At 41.3% G+C, this 12,996-nt stretch overlaps 2 protein-coding genes across 2 annotated transcripts in view; both read right to left on the reverse strand.

Moving 5' to 3' along the window:
• Positions 1-12,996, reverse strand: part of LOC146975173 (uncharacterized) — a 197,031-nt gene that overhangs the window by 80,254 nt on the left and 103,781 nt on the right. The gene's annotated exons all lie outside the window — the stretch shown is intronic.
• Positions 1-12,996, reverse strand: part of LOC146975175 (uncharacterized) — a 40,689-nt gene that overhangs the window by 19,324 nt on the left and 8,369 nt on the right. The window lies entirely within an intron of this gene.

Genomic DNA, 12,996 nt, shown 5'->3' on the forward strand with positions numbered 1-12,996 from the left:
GTTGCTAGGGACTCCATAGCAACGGCCGACTCTGCATGTCCGGTCACGGCCGCTGTTTTGCTGAGCCTCCTCCCGTTCGTGCATTTGAAGCCTTTGATAATCAATCAGTGGATCGATGGATTACCATACACGTTACGATGTATTTTGTGTAGTCGTACCTGTCATAAACAAGAGATTATGGGGTGCGTTTGTGTCGCGGAGCTACAGAGAGGAGAGGAGCTGTGACACGGTCAGAGGTTCTGATGCAAGTTTACTTTTCAGCCACGATGTGGAAATAAGGAGCCTCCACTCTCCCTGTAACAGGTTACAAGTCGTTTATCTAACATCACAATTAGTCCGAAGCTGTTTAATGACGGTAAAAATGAAACAAAGTAAATATCCTGCACTTTCTTTTCTGTGCTGCGCTGGTCAGAGCGGCGTCCCGAGCAACGGTATAATTTTACATGAATAAAATCTCTTTTTATCATTATTTTGTGTTACATTATTAGGGCCACGGGCAATCGCACCGGGCACTGGTCCCAACAGCTATGAAATAGCTGCAGGGACCAGTGCCCGGGCAAAGAAGATTTTTTCTTATTATTAGTGTGAATGCTGGAAGCATTCACACTATTGTTATTCGGTTCGGCCATTTTCTGCCTTTCTTCGGCATTTAACTAGTCCTTCATACTTTGTGCTATTTCAACAATTCAAATATCAAAATGTTCAGCCTTTTCGGGACAGGTGTGCTATGTCTTTTCTCTTTTCAACTATTCATACTTTTTGCAATATTCAACTATTTCTGATTTTTTTTTCCCCATAGAGAATGCATTGGAACAGTCTTGAAACTCTTCAAATCTTCTTACTTCTTTCAGCCTTTAAAGTGTCCACATACTTTCAGCTAGAGACTTCATTCAAATTCTGAGCTGTAGACAAACTTTTTAAGTATTCCTCTATGACTCAGCTTATTGATATCTTCAACAGTTTCTGATATTTGGCCGCTTTAAAATCATTAAGTTTTTTGACAAAATCCAGCTTTATAATGGGTGTGTGTTGCGTCTAACGAGCAGGGCTTAGAGTGAGTGACATCATCGCTAGAGTGAGAGGGATCGAAAAAACATTCAGGATTTTTTCTGGATAAATTGCCAGCACGGCCACAAATTAAACTCTAGACACATGATTTCCTCACTGGTTTGTAGCCACACTTGTCGTGTCTCATCTGATGTGCTCAAAACAGCAGACAGACTTACAGAATTGTCTCAATGAGCCTAATTGTGCAGCTAGACCCGCTCCAGTGGCTCATCCACTTCAATATAAAAGTAGGAGCTGATTTTTTTAGAAAAACAGAAATGCCCCCCTTTTCTACCTTGCGACCCTGAGAAAAGTTTTTGCCCTACAAACATTTAATGCACATCAATGTGCTCAGGAAGGTCTCCTTGCCCCAGTAGTCATGGCCACATTCTGATAAGAGGTACGGTTCTCTTTTTATGGGCTGTTTTCAGAAGCTGCTCCGAGCTCAAATCTCTCTGCTCTGCTCTGCTCTGCTCTGCTCTGCTCTGTGTGCAGTGGCCAGCTGTAGCGGCCAGCTCGTTATCAAAGTCTATAAATAGAACAGTGCAGGTGCAGCCTGGCTGCTCGTTAAGATGTTTTTAAACACAGCCCCACACAGACACATGATAAACCAGACTGACAGAGGATGTCCACGCACAAACACAGGCATCACACTCACACAGACAGACACACACAGACACACAAACACAACACTGTTCCACACAGTAAAATGTAAGCAGTTAGTTGAGTCGCCATGGTAACTTCTGAGGGCAGGCTGCCAATCAATCAGATCATTAGGGAGAGAGGAGTTCTGTGGCTTTCTGCACATGTACACGCAGACAGAGAGACCGTCAGACTCTCTCTCTCTCACACACACACACACACACACACACAGGTTTTCAGCTCACATTCATCAACCTCTCAATTATTTTATACTTTTGATGTAAACATCTCCAACAATTTATATTTTTCTCATGAATTTAAGTCTTAAAGCAGAAGTAAGTGATATATTTGTGTTAATATAAGTCTTAAATAGTTATATCTTCCGACAGCAATCACTTACATAGAGTGTTTGGACCGAAACACGGGTCTCTCAGTCCCTCTGCTCTGCTCTGAGCCGAAGAGAAAACATTTATCGTATCCTACAGTTTTTATCCAATGAGGAGAGAGAACGGCATGCAGGGCTGTGTGTGCAGCCAAGGAACGCCGTGAATGTGGTGACGTAGCGACGAGGACTGTTATGGTGCGTTCAAGGAAACTCGTATTTTTCCGACCGTGAAGTGGTACCAGTTCAATCTGGTACGAGTTCACCGGTCGGAAGTTACGAGTGGCCGTTATAGTGACTTTCACCGGTAAAACAGGTCGGAAAAACACGAGTGGGTTGCCTGGAACGCTACAAAGTCGTGAAGACTTGAAGCTGTAATTTCCGATTTCAAAAGCAGGCCTGGAACGCAGCATTAGCGAAAACGACCGGATCACTCACTTCTGCTTTAAGTCTTTCCAACTCTATTAATAGTAGTACAATTACAGGTGGAGCCTGGGACATAGGATGCAGCTTTTAACATGTGTCCTATCTATCTATCTATCTATCTATCTATCTATCTATCTATCTATCTATCTATCTATCTATCTATCTATCTATCTATCTATCTATCTATCTATCTATCTATCTATCTATCTATAAACCCTTTGTCTCTTTTTTCTCTCTTTTTCTTTCTTTTACTCCTTCATTTGTATTTTACATAACTTCTTCTATCTTTCCCTCCCTATCCATCCATCCATCTACCTCTTTCTATCTATCATCCCCCTCTCTCTTTTTCTTCTTTCTTTCTTTCTTTCTTTCTTTCTTTCTTTCTTTCTTTCACCCCATTTCTTTTTACTTCTGTTTCTTTCTGTTTTTCTTTCTACTCCTTTTCTCTTTCTATGTTTCTACCCCATTTCTTTCTTTCTTTCTACTGCTCTCTGTATATCTCTCTCTTTCATTTATCCACCCCAATTTCTTTCCTTCTTTCTTACTACCCCTCTGTCTCTTTCATTCATTCTCTATTCTCTTTATGTTCTATTATTCTGTTTTTCTTACCTTTTTCTTTCTCTATCTACCCTTCTCTCTGTGTCTTCTTTCTTTCTGTCCTTTTGTTCTTTCTTTCTTTCTTTCTCCATCTACCCTTCCCATTTTCGTTCTTTCCTTCTGTCCTTTTCTTCTTTCTTTCTTTCTTCAGCTCATTCAGCATTGTTTCAACAATTTCTTCAGCTCATTCAGCATTGCTTTCAGCATTCACACCATTTCCATTCTTGGAAATGTTTTTTCTAGTTATTCTCCGTCCTCTTCCGGGCACTTTTTCGATTCGCTACTAGTCCATATTATATATCAAAACGTGCGTCCTGATCGGGATCGGTGTGCTATTACTTTTCTCAACAGTTTACGAATTTTTCGCGACGTAAGTGGCGAAAAACTGTGCACAATTTTTGCATGTAAGTCAATGGGACAGGCGGAAAAAAAAGAGCGAAAAAGACCAATCATTGGAGTTTAACAAACATCTACTGCTCAGGCATACTTTCACCTAGAGACTCCATTTAAACTTTAAACAGTAGACACAAGTCTTGTGTATTGTCGTATTACTCCACGTTTTGATAGGTCATATAGTTTTTGATCAATCCATGATCAATGACCATGATCATTTTTGGAGAAATTATGAGATTATAATGGGTGTGTATTGCACGGAATGTTCGTGTCAGAGTGCGTGACGTCATCGGTTAGAGTGGGAGAGATGCCAGAAAAACTCCAGATTTTTTCTCTATCCAAACTCCAAACGGCCACAATTTACACTCTACACACATAATTTCCGGCACGTTTGTAGACGAGCTCATCCTTGATCTCTTAATCTGCTCAAAATATCAGAGAGACTTACAGAATTTAAACTCTGAGCCTCTAAGTGCGGCCACGTCTGTCTCTGTTCCTCATTGAGTCCAATACAAATATTTTCTGAGAGAAGCAGAACGGCCTGATGTTTTAAAACTGCCAGCGTCGCCAAAATATTTACTGTAGAAACACCAAATCGTACCGAAATTTTCATTAAGTCCTTAGAGCAACGTTGATCTGTGTTTTGTTCTGATAGGAGTTACCGTTTTCTCACCCTAAGCCTAAATGTGAGACCGGTGCAGAGGCAGAAAATGGCTCTTTTTCTCCACGTTTCTGTCTGTCTCAGCCTGCGGGGGCCCCTATCGCCGTGGTAACCTCTTTGATCCTCAGGCCAGAGCTCGTTAACTTCATAAACAATCCACCTGGCGCTCGTTTAAATGTTTATAAACACAGACACAGCTAAATCAGACTGACACAGGATGCAGCTACTAACTAACTATGTGTCAAGTCAGTCACACACACACACACAGACTCTAGAGCCAGCTTCATGTGATTACAGTCACACACACACACACACACACACAAACACACACACACCTTCATGTGATTAAAACACAGTTAACGTGCAACAGAATTTAAACTTAAACCATGATTTAATCTGGTTTTAAAGTTAAACCTTGTTGGTGTCAGCCATATAGGTCATATAGTTTTTGATCAATCCCTGATCAATGACCATGATCATTTTTGGAGAAATTATGAGATTATAAAGCGGCGTTCACACCGAACGCGATAGACGCGAATGGAGCGGCAACTCTACATTGAAAATCAATGTAAATGGCGCGATGACACGCGATTCAGGCGGAGGCGGCGCGAATGAAGCGTCTGGAGCGATGAGACGCGGCGCGAATGAAGCGGCGCGTTTGAAGCGTCTAGAGCGGCGCGAATAAAGTTGAAAATATTGAACTTTTCAGGCGGCATCGCGCCGTGACATCCAATCAGCGACGAGTTCAAGCCGACGACGTCACTTCTCTGTACGGTTGTTTACACTCAGAACAACATGAAGGAGAAGCTAATTGTATTTGAGCTGTGTGTGGGCACCGCTGCCGTCTTCTACACAGAGTGAACAAAAAAAAAAAAAACACACACACACACACACACAGTGAACCCAGACACGACGGCGGGTGGTTTTCTGGTGTTTCTGAGACTTGTACAGCAGTAGTACAGTGCAGCAAAGGTGGTGATATGAGCCACGATTGACGTGGAAAGAGAGCAGGTTGAGATCACCGGTTTTCAAATGAACGGGCGGAGCGTCTAGCGCGAATGACGCGATGGACGCGAATGATCCAAAATGACCAAGCGGTGCGAATGAAGCGTCTGGCGCGATTATATTCGCGTCTATCGCGTTCGGTGTGAACGCCGCTTAATGGGTGTGTATTGCACGGAATGTTCGTGTCAGAGTGCGTGACATCATCGGTTAGAGTGGGAGAGAGTGAAAAAACATTCTGTATTTTTTCTGGATAAACTGTCAGCACGGCCACAATTTACACTCTACACACATGATTTTTTCAGAATTTGTTAGACAAACTTGTTATCTCTCATATCATGTGCTCACAATATCAGAGAGACTTTCCCTGTCCACAGCTCTATGTGAGTAATAACTGAAGAGACTAAATATTCCGTCCTGCAGGTGTCTTCAATCATCCTAGACGGGACGCAAAACAACAAAAATGGATAGCAATCTCACCAGGGCCACGTAATCAAAACGGAAATGTAAACAACTGGACTTTTACAGTCAGACCGCAGCATTTGTTTCAAAGGTGGTTTACATGTCAATAAAACAAACTTTTCTCAAAATCCTAAAGTTTATTCCTCTTCCTTTTGAATTAAGTTGAAGGACAGACTTAACTATATACGATCCAAACTACTTCCAGCCATCTCAGTTATTATTTAGTAATGGCATTTCTCCCTTTGCCCCCATGGAGCCAAAGTAAAACAACAATAACCATTTTTTCTCTACATTAAGTTATCTATATAGTCTACTTGCCAGCCCATAGGGCCCCATTGTGAACCCGGAAATGTTGAGTACCCCAAAGTTTTATGTTAGAAATATATAGTATGGGTCCCCAGTATTCAGAAACTGCCGGATGCTAACTTATATATATTGGGCAATTAGCACAATTGACATAATTAGCATAAATTAGCATAATTTCCTATATGGGCAATATTTCAACAAAATTGACTTTGCTGATCTGGGCAATATTGGAGTGGTTTTAGGGGTTATTGATGATGCTGAATCCATTTCTGACATTTTCAAAATTCAAAATGGCTGTCTAAACCGGTAGTGACCAGATTTAAACCGCCAGTGGGCCGATTTTGATGGATTTCAATCTGGTCCCTTCCGGTTTAGACAGCCATTTTGAATTTTGAAAATGTCAGAAATGGATTCAGCATCATCAATAACCTCTAAAACCACTCCAATATTGCCCAGATCAGCCAAGTCAATTTTGCTGAAATATTGCCCATATAGGCAACTATGCTAATTTATGCTAATTATGTCTGTCATGCTAATTGCCCAATATATATAAGTTAGCATCCGGCAGTTTCTGAATACTGGGGACCCATACTATATATTTCTAACATAAAACTTTGGGGTACTCATTTTTGGCAAGTAGACTAATAATGCAATTACCAAAAATGATGACAAGAATGCCACTTTCACAGATGGAAAACCACAGGTCTGAATAATAAAACTGAACAATGGCTGAAATCATGACTTATGGGTGCACTTGAGAAGAACAGGGACATTGTGAATGTAGTAAAATCTGTGGTTTTCCTGTCATGACAAATGTCAAAGTATCTGCTGTAAACGAGGCTATCAGAAAAAGAGATTTGCAGCAAAGTTACTGGAGCTACACTGATAAGCTTTAAAGTGTATCTGCCTTTTTAATTCATTATATGTGCTATAGCTGTCAATGAATTTACACACACTTAAAAATGTTGGGTTAAAAACAACCCAATATGGGTTATTTTTAACCCAACACTGGTTAACTATAGGACAGAACACATGCTAGGTTATTTTGACCCAACAAGTTGGGTTGGTTTCCTTAAACCAACAGTTGGGTTGTTTATACAACCCAGTTGGGTTGTTCATATAACCCAATTAAGGGTTCACATTGACTACACTGCTGGGTTCTTTTAAACCAATCAAGTTGGGTTGCTAACTGAAGCTAGTACTCAACAGTGTGTCACAAACTTGCACTTAACAACTATATTGTGGCAGGCTAGGGTTCTATTTAACATAAACTCAAACAGAGACAAACTTTAGATCTTGTAGCAGCTCATACACCACTTAACTACAGGGAGAATGCTGTTTATTATCCTCAGACCACCAGACAAACTGCACACAAAGGAAGGGAGACCACTAACCAAAAACATAACTTCACTTATGGTGTCAAAGTGCTTATTTACAACAGTAATTGTTAACTGAGTAGAACATTGAATTAGTAAATTAGTGTGTAGAACAGTATCACTAAAGATTGTGTAGCTGTAACATCTGTGGCGATATGTAACAGAAATAACCTAAACTTAGAATCACAAACACACTGTCCCAAAGCATGCTGGGAAACTCCTCCCACCGAACGTCAACCCAACATGTTGGGTAGTCTAAAATGACCCAACACAGTATAATGGAAATTACAACCCAACAGCTAATAACTCAACTGCCAACGACAATAACCCAGCAAATTGGGTTCTTAGATTACCCAACTTGATGAAAACAACCCAATTAAACTAACCAACAGTCTCAACTCAGCTGTTGGGTTGAAAAAATAACCCAACATTTCTTATTCTGCAGAATCAGCCTCTGAGTGCGGCCACGTCTGTCTCTGCTCCTCATTGACTCCAATACAAATATTTTCTGAGAGAAGCAGAACGGACCGATGTTTTAAAACTGTCAGCGTCTCCAAAATATTTACTGTAGAAACACCAAATCGTACCAAAATTTTCAGGAAGTCCTTAGAGCAACGTTGATCTGTGTTTTGTTCTGATAGGAGTTACCGTTTTGTCACGCTAAGCCTTTTGCGAGACCAGTGCAGAGGCAGAAAATGGCTCTTTTTCTCCACGTTTCTGTCTGTCTCAGCCTGGGGGGCCCCTATCGCCGTGGTAACCACCTCGAGTTGCCGTGGTAATGTCTGATTCTCAGGCCAGGGCTCGTTAACTTCATAAACAATCCACCTGGCGCTCGTTTAAATGTTTATAAACACAGACACAGCTAAATCAGACTGACACAGGATGCAGCTCATAGTCACACACACACACACACACACACACACACAGGTAACCTAATGTGGTTACAGCTCCTCCATATCAGTGCTTATAGAAAGATGATCATGTGTCTGTCTGATCAGCTCTGTCTTGACCTTAAGATCGTGGGTTTGATTCCCATGTTGACAGAGATGGCAAAACCGACAGTAGCCCCGTGGGCCTTTCAAAATTTCCCCAGAGGAAATTTTCTAGTTGTATTTGTAACTCCACCAGTATAACGTTTGAATGAATGTATTGTATAGGTGACCAACTGTTTGTTCTATGTCTTTCTGTATGTTGTCTATATTCCTTGTATAAAAATAAAGGGTTGCACTTTACTTGAAGGTATCGTCATAAGAGTGACATGACACTGTCATAAGAGTGACATGACACAGTCATGAACGTGTCATAAACATTATGTCAATGTCATAACGTTGTCAAACCTGTTTAATCCCACCGGCAACAATTGTTGCCAGTAATTTCTTCTAACTTCTGGAAGCACTAAAACTGCTGTTTTAACTTTGGGCATCTAATGCAAGTTTTAAAATGAAAGAATATGCTGTCTACTCTAAATTGTATCAATTTCATGTAAATAGTGCGAAAGGTCACATGACCAGGCCTCTTTACTTCCTGCTTACACCTCTTGGGGGAGATGTCTGCCTCAAACGTCTACATGAGGAAGTAAATAAAATACTTTAATTAAAGCTATGGTCTACGATTTGGAGCATTGGTAATTATTATTAACATCGTTTATACAGTGATTATGGTCCTGTGGTCCGATATACACAATATAAATAGCAAAAAGAACCAAAAAAATCCATTCAGTCTATCAGCCGTGGGCCTGCATAGAAATTGACCAATGGGCGCCGCGCGCCCCGTCCGGCTCCCATTGGCTCGTACCCTCCATCCTATCCCCTCGTCTCGCCTGCTCCTCCTCGACCCGCCTCGTCCCCACCCCCTCCGCTTAGAAACTACAAGTAGTTGTAACCGCTCTGAACTGCTCAGCCACAGACACATATAAACCCACCAATTCAGCACCTGCTGCCCTCCACCCCCGGTCGGTCTGCCGAAAAAAAGCCCCACTAGGATTCAGAGAAGAACAGTACAGAAGCACAGAATGTGTTGCTGCCCGTATTACTAGTACCGGTGCCGCGTCGAGTCTCCCTGATCCTCTCCCCGACACACAGCCGCTTCCAGCCGCAGCCTGACCGGGGTGCTCTGCACCCTGCACACCGCGGCCCTGCTGAGCTCCTGGTCTTCCTCCTCTCCCCGACACACAGCTGCTTCCAGCCGCAGCCTGCAGGTCTCTCTGCACTGCGGTGCTGCGGAGCTCCAGGCCCCGGTCTTCCTGCTCCTCTTCCCCAGACACAGCACCCTGTGGCCGGTCACCCAGCGCGAGGAGTCTCCCTGTAGCATGAGGCTGTGCTAATGGCTGCTAATGGCGGCGCTGCTCGCACCAGCGGTCGCCGCGGTCCCGTTGCCGGGGACGGCGACGACGGTACTGGCACACCGCCTCATCACCGGCAGCTGGTGCACAGCGGCAGCATCGGGGCTGGCGCTGCCGCTATTAGTAGGCTAGCGCCAAGCACAGCCTCATGCTACAGGGAGACTCTTCACGCTGGGTGACCCAGGACAGGGTCCTGCGTCTGGGGGAGAGGAACAGGAAGAGTCGGGGCCTGGAGCTCCGCGGCGCCGCGGTGCAGAGAGACCCAGGCTGCAGCGGCGGTGCTGACTGCTGAGTTTATGTTGAATAGGTAATCTTTGGTTTTATTGTGGAAGTTGTGACTGTGAATATGACATTTTACTCCGCATTCAAAGCCGCGTTTGGTTTCAGCAGGCAGCAGGCTTGTTGCTTGCTCTGCTCTACTGTGTGAGGGGAGGGGGGGGAGGCGTGTCGCGAGGAGGTCCCGAGGGGCGGGCCATACGAGCTCAGAGGGGAGGGGCGGGGGTGTGTGAGAGGTGCTTTTTTCAAATTTTTCTCATCCTCTTTCAAAACGTAGACGATAGCTTTAACAGATATAACTGACATTTTTTGTACATATATTCATAAGGAGAGTAGATGTAAGCACGGCAACAATTGTTGCCGCTAGCATAACACATAGTCACATAGCATTATGCGAGATGTCAAAGGTTTAAACTGTTTATTCTATTGATCTTGTGTTTTTTTCTACACAGCTTAAAATATCAGAGGTCTTGGATCTTCTGGACCTAAAAAGACCCCAAAGTGATGTGTGCTGTGTGTGTGTGTGTTGTGACATGGTTACCAGCCACATCCAATATACCAGATTTTGTGACGGTCCAACTGCAGTAGGCTATACAAACTAAAACCGGACTGTTGATTTGTTCTGCTGATGTATCCTTCTCTGAGGGAGCTCACTGTTGAGATGCCAAATGCCTATTCAATGCAAACCAAAGGAAGGCACTTGATTGGAGCATGGATGAGTTGCTGACTTTTCATGGGATTCTGCTCACATATGGATTTTATTATTATTATTACTATTAGTAGTAGTAGTAGTAGTGGTAATAATAGTATTATGGCAATCATGGCAGCAGTCACTTTATCAGGGGCAAACCAATCTGTTTTGAGTACAAGTTGTGGAGCCTTGTTTCACCCACAGTGTGCATGTTTTACATGGAGCCCTATTGTGGAGTCCACACACATCTGCCTAAAAGTAGCCTATAGGACAGGGCCCAGGTGTAGTCCTTGGTCAAGGTAAACAAGCAGAAGTTCCTCTAGGATGCACATTTGTACATGCCTTGTTAAAATATGTTTCACATGTTAGTGTCAGTTTTAATTGTAAATAGGTCAAATTATAGAATTTGTGAAAATTTAGACTATGCCGTTTCCCACCGGCAACAATTGTTGCCGAGTATAAAACCTACATTTTCACTAACAAAACCAACATGAAATGAAAAAAACATACATATTATGTATTAGGGAGGTCCAAGGAGTGAAATGTATGCACTTATTTTGCAGGGGAAAATTTGGGATTAAACGGGTTAAGCGTCATTCGTTTTTTGTAGGGTTAGGGTTATGGTTAGGGTTAACCGAATGACACTTAATGACAACGTTATGACATTGACATAATGTTTATGACACGTTCATGACTGTGTCATGTCAGTCTTATGACAGTGTCATGTCACTCTTATGACAGTACCTTCAAGTAAAGTGTTACCAAATAAAGTACAAAAAAAAAGACGTAAGGACTTTGTTACGGTTTACGGGACACGTTTGTGTCGCGGACTCGCGGTGCCACAGACGCTCTGACAGAGACGAGAGGAGAGCTGTGTTTTCAGCCACGATGTGGAAGGAGCCTCCACTCTCCCTGTGACAAATTACAAGTTATTTATCTACATCACAATTAGTCCGAAGCCGTTTAATGACGGTAAAAATTAAACATAAGGTAAATATCCTGCATAGTTTCTCTTTTCTGTGCTGCGCTGATCAGAGCGGCGTCACTAGCAACGGTCTGTTATACAGAAATAACAGACTGTAAAAATCAAAATCAGGATGTAAATAAATATCGGAAATATCAATAAATTATCGTAATGTGACATTCAAAAGAGCCGTGTAATAAAAAAAAAAGGTTTATCCACTCTTTTTGTGAGATTTGATGTCACAGCCCATAGACTGCCTCTGGAAGTACCCAAGATGGCGCTGTGACCGGCTGTGACCGCTGTGTGACGTCACGTGATATCTATCTATAAACTGTGTTGGGAGGAGTCAGACTGACAGAGGACGTCAGTGGAGTGGGCGGAGCTTCACTGTGGCCTACACCACCTCTGGATATGCCCTTACGAAAGAAAAATATATTTACCAATATATTACTTGCAATATATTGTAATATATTGTAATATATTATTCTTCCATTACATTTTCCAATATATTATATATTGTAAATATATGGAAAAATATATTGATGACACATATATTATACAATATATTATATATTGCAATATATGGAAAAATATATTTATGGCACATATATTATACAACATATTATATATTGATGTAATATATTGTAATATATTGCAATATATTGCAAAATATACAAAAAACTGCCCCTTTCAATATATTGAAATATATTAAACCTGAATATATAATATATGGGTTTATATATCCCAAAATATATGCAATTTTATATTTATAAATATCCACCATAATGTATTCAGATTTATATGATAAAATGTATTGATAATATATGAAAAGATATAGTGTCACATGTATGTTCAATATATGGTAGAATATATTTTAAATATATGTAAAATTATACATGAAATATATGTATGGCTATGTGTTCAATATATTGTGGAATATATTTAATATATGGAAAATTATATGGAAACAAAAACATGACATATGTGTTCAATATATTGTGGATGAATACTTAAATATGCAAACTGCAATATGTGCACAAACCTTTATACCACATATTAACACAGACTGGGTAATTTATCAAAAGCAACCTTTATTTTCTTTTAATCAGGCACAGATACTGAACCCAGTTTGAGGTAGGGAGCTATACAGGCCTATTAAAACCCCAACCAGGGTTCCTACAGCTTAAGCCAAGTTAAATTTAAGACTTTTTTTAAAACCACTTGAAATTAAATTTAAGACCAACTTCATAATAAACACAAATGCAGAAAAAAAAGAAACACCTCACATCAATTACATAGGGTTAGGGACAATTTTACCCACTTTCCTATGTGATCCAAGGTAAAGTGACTGCTACATGAACATTGGATTGTGTCTCTTTCCAGCTGTCCTTTCAAAATAAATGCATAAAAAGTCCGAAAAAAAAAAAAAA

Source organism: Trachurus japonicus, chromosome 13 (genome assembly GCF_045865225.1).
Source record: "Trachurus japonicus isolate A0001 chromosome 13, Traja_1.0".
NCBI lineage: Eukaryota > Metazoa > Chordata > Actinopteri > Carangiformes > Carangidae > Trachurus > Trachurus japonicus.